At 33.7% G+C, this 12394-nt stretch overlaps 1 non-coding gene across 1 annotated transcript; it reads left to right on the top strand.

The window, feature by feature from the left end:
- Positions 1-11401: 11401 nt before the first annotated feature.
- LOC121215745 (small nucleolar RNA R71) lies at positions 11402-11507 on the top strand. Its single transcript, XR_005911720.1, has one exon. It is a non-coding gene; the product is annotated as a small nucleolar RNA R71 (small nucleolar RNA).
- Positions 11508-12394: the final 887 nt, after the last annotated feature.

Below are 12394 nucleotides of genomic sequence, written 5' to 3'. Positions count from 1 at the left end.
ATACTTTATTGTCCTCCTCCACCTCTCCATCCTACATCCTTTATGTATATAACATGCTCAAATAGCATTATACATAATTTTACTATTCACTTATATTTAAATTCAAAGCTATCTATTTGATCTAGAGTCACTAAATCATTTTTATTCGAAGCTACAAAGCTCCAAATTAAGATCCGTTAATTTTCCCCAAAACTAGACTCACATATATTCTTACCATAAAATTTTTAGAATTTTTGACTTGGCCAATTAGTACAGTTTATTCTTTAAAGTCACCCCTATTTCACTGCTCAACATCTCTGACCTCTCTTTACTAAAAATGAATTATCTCATTGTACAGAATTCAGATGATATTTCTGTTTGTTTTATTTGAAAAGACTCATTAACGATTCTAAGCATATAAATTATAACTCATAATTATTTTTTTACAATTATAATTACTTTCCAAAGTCAGAATAGGGGATTCCGAAATCAATCTGACCCTGCCTCACTAAAATTCAAATATCTCAAAATATATAACTCTTTTCTTGCTCTGTTTCTTTTATGTAAAAATAGACTTATTAAGCTTTCATTTCATATCTTATTCACTCTCTAATTCAATTTTCACCATTTTTGGTGATTTTTCAAAGTCACACAACTGTTGCTGTCTAAACTGTTTTGTTGTAAAATGTACTCTTTCATAATTTCACTTTTTCACTATTTCAATTCCATTGAATTTTTCACATCTCATTCCAATAGCTCATTTCAATTCATATACAATTCATTCAATTTATCACTATATTCAAATCAATCCAATTTCTCATTTCCAATTTCAAGTCAATCTTCAATTCAATTCCACATATATATTCATCACTCAATTAGACTTAGTTAATTTCCCGATGAACACTTAGGAATAATAACAGATACACGGTGGAATCAACACACAGCAACCACCTTATAATAAATGATATCTGGTTCACATAGTAGCCTGCACATAGTACTACACATGTGACCATTTTCATCCGATGCACGTACTAGCCTACACATAGTACTACACACGTGATCGAAGCTATTCGGTACGCATAGTAGCCTGCACATAATACTACACATGCGACCTATCATTCTGGTACACGTAGTAGCCTGGACATAGTACTACACACGTGACCTAGCAACTTCACTCGTATCTTTGTCATTCTGAACGTTCAACCGGGAATTTTTACTTTTTCTCACTATTTTTTTTACCAATCAATGTCAATTTCTCGTCTTTCTCAATTTATAATAACATATTTAGCTTATATAACATTCACATTATTCAATCCAGTCCAAAAATCACATTTTGGAAAAATTACATTTTTGCCCCTAAAATTTCACAAAATTATGATTTTCCCCTAGGCTCAGAAATTAAACTTTATTCCTTTTTCTTATGTTTTATAACATGCTAAACATTTTTCCCTTCTATAGCAACATAAAATTCTTGCTCTAACATGCACTTATGAACAATAATAATTTTTACCGATTATGCCGTTTCACTTGTTTTCACTGAAAATCACTTAGCAAAAATTGTTTAACACAATTTCAAGCATTATATTCTACCACAAAACATCAAAATAAACATATTTCACCTATGAGTAGTTTTCCAAATATAAACCCTAGGTTAAATTATTGCTAGAATAAGCTAAATTAAGCTACCAGGACTTCAAAAACGTAAAGAACATTAAAAATGGGGCTTGGAATCACTTACTATGGAGCTTGGAAGCTTGAAAACCCTAACCATGACTTCCCCCTTGCTATTTTCGTTCATCATGGAGAAGATGGACAAATTTTTGGCTATTTTGGCCTTTTTAATTCTTTTAATTACTAAATGACCAAAATGCCCCCAACTTAAAAATATCCTATTTCACTTATTTCTTATCCATTTTTGTCCAACAAGTTAACCAATGGTCTAATTACCATTTAAGGACCTCCAATTTAAAATTTCATAACAATTGGACACTTCTAACATGTAGAACTCAACTTTTGCACTTTTTACAATTTAGTCCTTTTGGCTAAATTGAGTGCCCAAACGTCGAAATTCTTGAACAAAATTTTTACGAAATCATTTTGTGAAATTATAGACCATAAAAATATAATAAAAAATAAATTTTTCCTTGTCAAATTTGTGGTCCCGAAACCACTGTTCCGACTAGGCCTAAAATCGGGCTGTTACAAAAATGGTCAAATAGAGAGATAATTCTAGAAGGTAATGGTGATGTTTGTGATATTTTTAATTAATTAATATTTTATTAAGATTTTTAGTATTATTTTATTATTAAATGAATAATATGAAAGGGAGGAAAGATGATGAAAAATCATCATCATTCCATGCAACCAACGTTAGAAGAGAAGAGAAGAAAGAAAAATTTGCTTTCTTTACAATTTGGTCCTTTCACCAAAAATTCACTATTTTCACCTAGAAATCAAAAGAATTTCCATAGCTTCCAAGAGAGAAAAATAATAAGGAGACAATGGGGAGCTAGAATGTCAAGTTAGATTCAAGAAATAGAAGTTTGAGGAGAGAAAAAATCAAGTTAAAGATTGAAATAAATAGCACGAGGTAAGAACATCAAGATTTCAATATATTTTTAAGTTTGTTATTGTTGAAAAAGCATGGAAACGATGTTATAGTAGAGTTTTCTTAAATAAAGTATTATTTTCTTGATATATTAGTGAAGGGAAATAAGTGAAAATGATGGAAAATATTATAGAGAAGGGAATAAGGGAGTTATAAATTTAGTAATCAACATCTTGCACTAAAACAATTTTGGACAGCAGCAGTAGGTTAACTTTGAAAAATCACCGTAAATTGTGGAAATCGAATTAGAAGATGAAAACAATATGGAATTAAAGCTTATTAAGTCTAGTTTCTCATAGCAGAAACGTGTAAGTAATGGAATTGTAAATCGTGAGATATAATAAATTTTGTGAGACAAGGTCAGAATGAATTCGGGTTCCCCTGTTTTGACTTTGGAAAATCATAAAAAACTGAAAAAAAATAATTAGAGGCTTAAATTTATATGTCTAAAATCCTGAATTAATATATTTTCAATATAAACAAACAGAAACATCATCTAAATTCTGTACAAAGAGATAGTTAATTTTTAGTGAAGACGGGTCGGAACTGTCAAACAGTGAAACAGGGGAAATTTTAAAGAATAAACTGTACTTAGTGGCTAAACCAAAAATTCTGAAATCTTATGGTAAGAAGATATGTGAGTCTAGTTTCATAGGAATTTAGTGGATCTTAATTTGAAGTTCCGTACCTTGAGATATAAATAATTTAGTGACTATGACTCAAGTGGACAACTTTGAATTAATATATAAATAAATGGTGGAATTATAGATAATGTTACATATAAGCATATTATACATTAAGGATGTGGAATGGAGAGAAGGAGGAGGAAAACAAATGATTATTCAACTAGCATGAGTTCTCATTAAAAATGACCAATTTGCATGTTTTAGGTTCAATGACTAAATTGAACAAAAGTAATATTTTAAGGGTAAATTAGTAAAAATATCAAAAATTGACCAAATTGCATGAAGTGAACTATTTTATTATTTAAATTAATAAATTGAATGAAATATTAATTTATATCAAGACTGGGTGGAAATTCGAGGAAAATAGAAAATTACCAAAATGTCCCTGAATTTTGGTATTTTTGCAATTTAGCCTAGTAAGTTCGTGTAACTTGAATTATATTCTTAGATGATTGAAATATATATATTGGATTGAGAAATTTATTTGAATTGTGAACATGAGAAATTGTGAATTGAATGAAATGGAAATGAAGCTTTGAATTACATGAGTAAATATCGGGTCTCACAAGCCCTATTTGTTATGAATATAATATTTCGAGGATATGTTGTAAAGAATTATAAAAGCATGTTAATAATTTAAAAGCTTTAATTCGGATGAAATTTTGTAACACGATTTAATACGCATGCAAATGTATGTCTTCTAGTAATGCCTCGTACCCTATTCTGGCGTCGAATACGGATAAGGGGTGTTACAATGTGACATCACCAGATTCGGTCATAACGTTTAGACCGGGTTTGGGGTGTTATAACTTGTAGGTGTTCTCGTTAATACTTTTCAAAACTTGAAAAGGACCATCTCCCCTTGGAAAGAGTTTTGATCTTTTTTGGGTTGGAAATCTTTCCTTACGCATATGGATCCAAACCCAGTCACCAGGTTCAAATATTACCCGCTTCCGTCCCTAATTCACCCTTTGACCATATTGTTCGTTTCGTCTTTCAATGTTGTTCCTAACTCGTTGATGCAATTGTTTAACGAATTCTGCCTTTTTCTTGGGATCTACATGCACTAATTGATTAGAAGGTAAAGGTAATAAATCCATAGGAGTTAAGGGATTGAAACCATATACCACTTCAAATGGAGAATGCTTGGTAGTAGAGTGCACCGATCAATTGTAAGCGAACTCAACCTGTGATAGAAACTCCTCTCAAGTTTTTAAATTCTTTTGAATTGTGGCACACAACAAGGTTGATAAAACTCGATTAACGACCTCTGTTTGGCCGTCAGTTTGGGGATGGCAAGTTGTTGAAAACAAAAGCTTGGTGTCAAGCTTTCCCTACAAAGTCCTCCAAAAATGGCTAAAGAACTTAGTGTCACGGTCTGAAACAATGGTCCCTAGAAAGCCATGCAAACGTACGATTTCCCTAAAGAACAGATTAGCAACATTTATCGCGTCATCAGTTTTATTACATGCAATAAAGTGAGCCATCTTTGAGAATCGATCTACTACTACAAATACAGAATCTTTGCCATTCTTTATTCTAGGAAGGCCTAGAACGAAATCCATGGATATATCCACCCATGGTGCTTCCGCAATCAGTAAAGGAGTGTATAAACCATGTGGTTGAATCGTTGACTTAGCCTTCTTGCAAGCTAAGCATTGCTTGCACACTTTAAACACATCGCGCCGCATCTTTGGCCAATAAAAGTGCTCTTGTAGAACAGCCAAAGTGTTGGCTACATCGAAGTGGCCCATTAATCCCCCACTATGTGCCTCTCAAACCAACACATCTCTAATTGATCCTTGGGGTATACATAACTTATTTTCTCGAAAGAGAAAACCATCTTGTTGAAAATACCTATCGTGGGCACTTTGAACACACAACTCAAATATCTGACCAAAGTCAGGATCATTAACATATAAATCTTTCAATTATGCAAATCCAAGCAGCTTAGCATCCAAATGATTAATTAAAGAAAACCTACGTGATAGCGCATCCGCAACAACATTTTCTTTACCTTGTTTGTACTTAATCAAGTAGGTTGAGGCAACAAAGGCATGGAAAGAGGATCATGGGAGTGAAAAGGGGAGAAAAGGGGGAATGTTGACCGTTTAATCAAGGAAAGAATCTTCCCTAGTATGGCAACATGGGTTGGATGGAAAGGGTGTTCACACTTAGCTAAAGTTGTTAAAAATTTAATTAAAAGGGTGAGCTTGTGGGGGCTTAAACTCGAGACCACTAAGAATTAATTCACACACTTAACCACTAGGCTATTTTACTCATTATGTCATAAACTAGTACAAATAATAAATAATTTATAATGTGTGACAATTCTGCTGAGATAATCACAAGCAAAGTAGAACAGTTACCCAAATAAACATATTTCAAATAAGAAGGAAGTACCTTTAATTCAAGTTTGCGTGGTTCCTCGATTGACAACTTTAGTTGTGTGAATTCTCGAGCTTCCAATTCCAATGGTTCAAACTGTGCTGGTTGAATGTAGCCCCTCAGATTGGCTTTCATCAAAGTCATATTTTCCTTACCTTGTCCATCTTCTAATGGCTCAAATCCTAAGGTTTTTTGCAATGGGTCTTCTACAAAATTTCACTCTCATTTTATAGAAACTAAGGCTTCTATCTCTTCCATCACCGAGCATTCTTCCACCGGATCAGGGAATTTCATGGCTTTAAAAACATTAAAAGTCATTTGGTCATCTTGAACTTGCATAGTGAGTTCACCTTTTTGCACGTCTATTAATGTTCTCCTTGTGGCTAGGAAAGGTCTTCCCAAGATGATCGGCACTTCCTTATTTGCTTCAAAATCCAAAATAATAAAATTAGTAGGAAAATAAACTTATCTACACGTGCCAAAACATCATTTATATTTCCTTCTGGGTGTGCCAAAGATTGATCCACCAATTACAGTGTCACAGTTGTTGGTCGAGCATCACCTATCTCCAATATCTTAAAAACAGACATTGGCATCAAGTTGATGCTCACCCTTAGATTACGTAAAACTTTACCACATTAAGTGATAGAGGATCGTGTGTGGACCAAGATCGAGTTGTCATATTACAGAAAAGTCCAACGAAAACTATCGACACTTAGATCTGAAACGGAAACAGAAAATAGGAAATTAAACTTAAAAGACCAAGAAAACCAAATTGAAATCGAATGATACTTGGGCGGCAAGAAAGGATGAATAAAGAATGTTTCTTGATGCCAAAGAATGTTGCAAAACAGATCCTTGAAGCTTGGAATGGCTGGAAATGCAACAAGAACAATTAAACCAAGTTAATCAACAATTCGACCCAAACAAAAATAATTAAAAAAAAAGAACAAACAACAGAAAAGATGGATAAAAGTCCTAAGAAGCCTTGAAATCAAGAAAGATTTCACAACTCCCTTCAAACGGCTCTAATCTTCCCTCCAATGTAAAAACACGGCAAGAAGAATGTTGAAGATGGCTCCCACAATCAAAAAGATTGTTAAAACTACTTCTAAAGAAAACTCAAGAGAGAATTCTTGGAGAAACTCAAAGAGAGTTTTCACACCACAAAAAAATCTAAATTTAATATATCATCTATAAGGGTGGCCGGCCAAGCCATATATATAGGCCTCCTAACTACTTTCCTATCCCTACTAGGAAAACTAAAAAAAAAACCCTAATTGTTGCCTTTCAAGGGAATTTTGTCCAAGGCCTTTAAATGGGCCTCTTGAACTGAATTCTTACATAGAAATTTATTCATAAAGTCTAAAAATTAAAACTAAGTATTTAAAGAATTAAAATTTTACAAATTGGGCCACTTTGACAATTTGGCCTGATTTTCAACTAAGTCTAATTTAAACTTCTTAGTTGGGCTTGGAATAGACCTGTCTATGGGCCGAGCGGCTCGGCCCGACCCGAAGGCCCGCCCGAAATATGGGAGGGTTTGGGTAAAAATATAGGCCCGAAATATGGGCTTGGGAAAAAATTTAGGCCCGCTTAGAAAACGGGCCGAGCCTCGGGCATAATTTTTTTGGCCCGGGCCAGCACGGCCCGCCCCGGCCCGGCCTGGCCCGAAAATATATTAAATATATATATTTTTTCTTTTTAAAATATAATAGCTTTTTATTTTAATACTTTACTTTCATTTCCTCGTTAGAAGAATCACCCAAAATCCCTAACCCTTATGCTGTGCCTCACCCAAAATCCCATTTCCAAAATCGACTGTCTTCCAGTACCGATCCACCTCCACCGTCAAGACCTCCACCGATCCTCCTTCGGTCGGTTTGTTTATTCCTGAATAGCCAAGTAGAAGTAAGCATACAAGAACGAGAAGTTTGGTACAGGTACGAGTTTGCTCATCTTCTTCGGTTTCCTCGTTTTCATTCTCTTTAAGATACTTCATTTCTTCTGAATCAATGGTTACGATTATGTTATCTTCCTTGTTAATGACACTTTGGGAAGGAAATCATATTAATTTTGTTGTTGTTGATGAATCCTTGTGATTGTATGATCAAATATGGCTAATCGAAACTTTCGAACCGCCAAAAACCCAACTGGGTTTGTTTGTTTATATGTTTATATCTGGAAATAATGGCCTTATGGGTAATTCCTAATTTCGTCAAAAACCCAACTGGGTCAACTCCTTTCTCAGTTTCAGTCACACTTTTCTTTTGGTGAAACTTTCTCGTTGCTTTTGTTGTTGTTGTTGGGGGTCTATAGAAGAGCATTTTGTTTTTGTTTTTATTTTTACTTTTCTAGTGAAGAAGATTATTTGAGGTTTGTTTTAGGGGTGGAAATAGAGAATTGAGTTGTTTGGATGTAGAGAAAATTTGGGTTGGAGAGAAAGTGAAGCCATTTCTGAGAAAATTTTTGGGTTTTGAGACAAAGCTAGAGAGTCGAGAGAGTGTTTTAGTGAGGTTTAAGATAAGAGAAGTCGGGTACCGAGTTAAATCAGAGGCTTTTCAATGTGGAACCTCAGTTTTACTTTAATATTCAAATTGATACCTATTATTTTTCCAGAATTTAAATTCAATTGCTAATGATATTAAAATTATTTTGTTAAATTTAACTTTATTACAACATTGTTAACAATTAGATCCCCAAATTTAACAAAAAATAATTCTTTTGAGAGATTTGAAAGTATTGAATATTAGACAAAGGTTTGTTCAAGACTCTCCTTCTCCTACCAAATTTTGATTTCTATAATTCTTTATTTGTCCAACTAATTTATGTATAAATAAGAAATAGAACAGATTTGCTTATTGGCTTCCTCAAGTGAGAGTAAGGTTGCAAACACCAAATATATTGAATTTTACTATTGAAGGTCTGAGTAGAAGTTTGTTTCTTCGAGAAGACTTGATAAGGATTTCTGGTTTAGTGTTTCTATGTTCAATAAAAGAGGGATAAGAAAACAATAAATCTAACTTCATTAGCTCTTGATTCTTATTCAGTGATATATACATTGTTGGTATATACAATGACATTCTTTAAAGCATGTACGTGCATTGAAGTCGTGTAATTTCCATTTCATTTCACCACTTAAAATAAAGTGTTATTTCTTGTCTCATGACTTATGTATCACATACTTCAATTACTTGCGGTGTAGGGTTTGATGAAAATTTAAAATCTAATTGAATTCATGTATGCCCATGATCATAAACTGACAATTCTTCTTAACTTGTGCACATGGTAGGTGCATTTTAAAATTTTAAGGTGATATGATATGTTGGAAGAATACCTTTACCAGTATAAATTGTTTGTAAAATTTAAAATTTAGCATATATATCTTAAAAGTGTGATATAGACATCTTGGGCCATTAGTTTCAATGATCAATTATCAACCTTCGATAGAAATATCAAAATAGAAATAGAAATGGAATAAATAAACCCATGTATTGTATATGTTTAATAATACATATTAAATGTCAATTCATTATAAAAGAAATCTGTTTAACAGATTTCCATTAGTTATTACTTTAACAGAAATCTGTTACAAAATAAAAATAATAAAACATCAAGTTTGTTTTACTAATCAAATGTTAGATTTACTAGTTAGATTTTGTTACAACAATTAATACAATTAATACAATTAACAATTAATACAATTAATAATTTGATAATTTTATTAATCAAATCTTAGATTTTATTACAACAATTAATACAATTAACAATTAATAATTTGATAATTTTACTAACAAGTAACAACTAATTTTAATAACAATTAGTTTTAATTTTATTAAAAAATAATTTTAATTTTAATTTTAATTAAAAACGGGCCGGGCCGAGCTCGGGCCTTTTATTTTTTCCTCGGGCCGGGCCTGGGCAAAATCTGAGGCCCATATTTCGGGCCGGGCCAGGCCCGGGCCTGGTATGCAGGTTGAAATTTTTTTATGGGCCCGGCCCAGCCCGGCCCATGGACACCTCTAGCTTGGAACATCTTATTGGGTCGTATCTTCAAGAACTTAGGCTTGTAATCCGTTCTCTCTTGAAATTGGTTCGTTGATGCTCGTAACTGAGATCCAATGCGCCTTAGCTGCAAGACTCAGTTTCTTGGACCAAGATTTCCAAGATTTGAAATCTTGATTTTCTTGATTCTTGAAATCGCTCAAAACAGCAAAATTGGACCACGATTCGGTTTCTTGATTTTCTTAAAAATAAGAAAGTGAATCTTGATTTTCTTTTTCTTTTGTATACGCATCTAAGGCATTGCTAATGAAGTCTTGAACGGTTCCATTTAGTTTCATACGCATTTGCCTGACCTTTGACCTCGTTATTGGGCCTTGTCGTAATTTGAGCCCATCACGTTCTTGAGCTTGAGTTGTGCCTTTGTGACTCGTATCAGTAAGATTCTACAATGTTATAAGGTATAGTAAAGCTTCTGGGGTCCTTCATTTTCAGAGGTAGCTTGTTCTATAAGAACGCACTACACTCCTTTATTAATGCTACAGTCTCGAACTCACCAAGCTTCTTGTTCTTGTAGAGAATGTCCTTCATGAACTTGACTTAGTTGGGCATTTGTTCTAAGGCTTCTACCAATGGAATATTGATGTAAAGTTGTTTCAAAACATCCAAAAACTTCTTGAATTGAACCTCCTATTTCTGCTGCTTGAGTCTTTGTGGATACAGAGGTGATGGAACCTTATCTTGGATTGGATAGCTTTTCTAAGGTAATATATTTGCATCTAACGAAGGGGTTAGCTTATCAGAATTCACTAGTTTAGATTTTACCTCTTTAAAATTTGCAACATCTGGCTTTTCTGGTGTAGGAATTTCAACTGACAGTTGATCTTGCTTTCTTTTGACAGGTTCTTCTTCAACCTCAACTTTCTTGGGTTCCAAAGTCCTTCCTCTTCATAAAGCAACTGCATTGCAATGTTCCTTACCCATATTCCTTGGATTTTCCATGTCACTTGGCAAGGCTCCTTATGGTCGATTACGAAGCTTCGTAGCTAATTGTCCTACTTGGTTCTCCAAATTTTTCAGTGTTGTTGCTTGACTCTTGATTATGGCGTCATTCTTAGCCATGAATGCCTTCAAAAAATTCTCCAAACTATTAGACAGTTTAGCTTGAGGTGGTTTTTGAACTTGTTGATTGAACCCAAGAGGTTTATTTGATCTATGCTGCATGTAGTTATTGTTCGGTTCAGCTCCTTGGTTACTCTAGGAAAAGTTTGGATGGTTTTTCCATGAAGGGTTATAGAAGTTTGATTGTGGTCCTTGTACACTTCTATTATGGTTTTGATTCCCTACATAATAAACGGACTCGAGATTTGATGGATAATTCTCAAACAAATGTCTGTCCCCACAATATATGCAGGACATAACATCAAATTGACTCAATTCCTGAGCTGCAACATTGTTTAAACCATTAATAGTAAACTATTTCAACATTGAAAAGATAGAAGATACTTGAGTTACAAGTGAAGTGAAGGCATCTACTTCATGCACTCCTGCTACTCATCTTCTTGAAGCTACTCGATTAGTCATCCACTGGTAGTTGCTACTAGCTATTCTCTCGATGATTTCATAAGCCTCATTATAAGACTTAGATAGGAGAACACCATTCGCGGAAGCATCTACCACCATCCTAGTGTGTGCGTTGAGACAATTATAAAATGTCTCCAGGTGAATGCAATTTGGAATCTCGTGGTGAGGGCATTTGCGTAGTAGCTCTTTGAATATTTTTCATACCTCGTATAGGGATTCATCATCCATTTGCTAAAAAGTGGTGATCTCATTCTGCAACTTAACATTTTTGCTAGGCAGGAAATACTTAACCAGAAAGCGTTCAACTAATTCTTGCCAAGTAGAAATTGAACTTGGTGGCAACAAATTAAGCCATGCTCATGCTTAATCTTACAACAAGTATGGAAACAACTTCAACCTCAATGTGTCTTCGGTTACATCGGCTATCTTGAAGGAATCACTCACCTACATGAATAATCGAAGCTGAAGGTGTGGATCTCCTGTAGGCATTCCACTAAACTGGCCCATTATTTGAAGCTTCTGGAACATCACATGCTTTAGTTAAAATTGTGGTGTCTCGATCTCCGATCTCTTAATTCCCAAATTTAACTCATTAAAAAGTTGCACAACGTACTACCTTATGGCTCGACCTTTATTATCAGCAATAAGGATTAGATTACGAGCATTAATGGCTCAATTCCCTTGAACTTCGTTTGGATTTTCAAGTTCTATTTCTACGACTTGTCTCTGGGCTAGTCTTTCTCATCTCATTTGTCTAAATGTTCACTAGATTTCAGGGTCTACAAAGAGTAAATCGGTGATTCGATTTATGCTCATAAACACATGAGAAGAAAATCACAAATAAAAAAATTAATGAAATAAGAATAAAAATAAATAAACCAAATTGTAAGAAATAATTTCACAAATAATGATTAATTTATCAGTCCCTAGAAACGATGCCAAAAACTTGGTTCGAGATGGAATGTGCAAGTGTACACAATCATTATCAAGTAATAAGTAAGTAAAAAGAGTTCTCGTCTCCATAAGGACTGTGTTTAAATCAATAATTGTAAAATTAATACTTACAAGTTGGTTAAGAGAACACAATATTTTTAAGGTGATGGATGTTAAAATTAAATTAATCAACTATATGCAAATGAACTAACCT

This window comes from Gossypium hirsutum, chromosome D03, assembly GCF_007990345.1.
Source record: "Gossypium hirsutum isolate 1008001.06 chromosome D03, Gossypium_hirsutum_v2.1, whole genome shotgun sequence".
NCBI classification, from domain to species: Eukaryota; Viridiplantae; Streptophyta; class Magnoliopsida; order Malvales; family Malvaceae; genus Gossypium; species Gossypium hirsutum.
The sequence above is the reverse complement of the archived record's forward strand: the minus strand, read 5'-3'. Positions and strand labels throughout refer to the sequence as shown.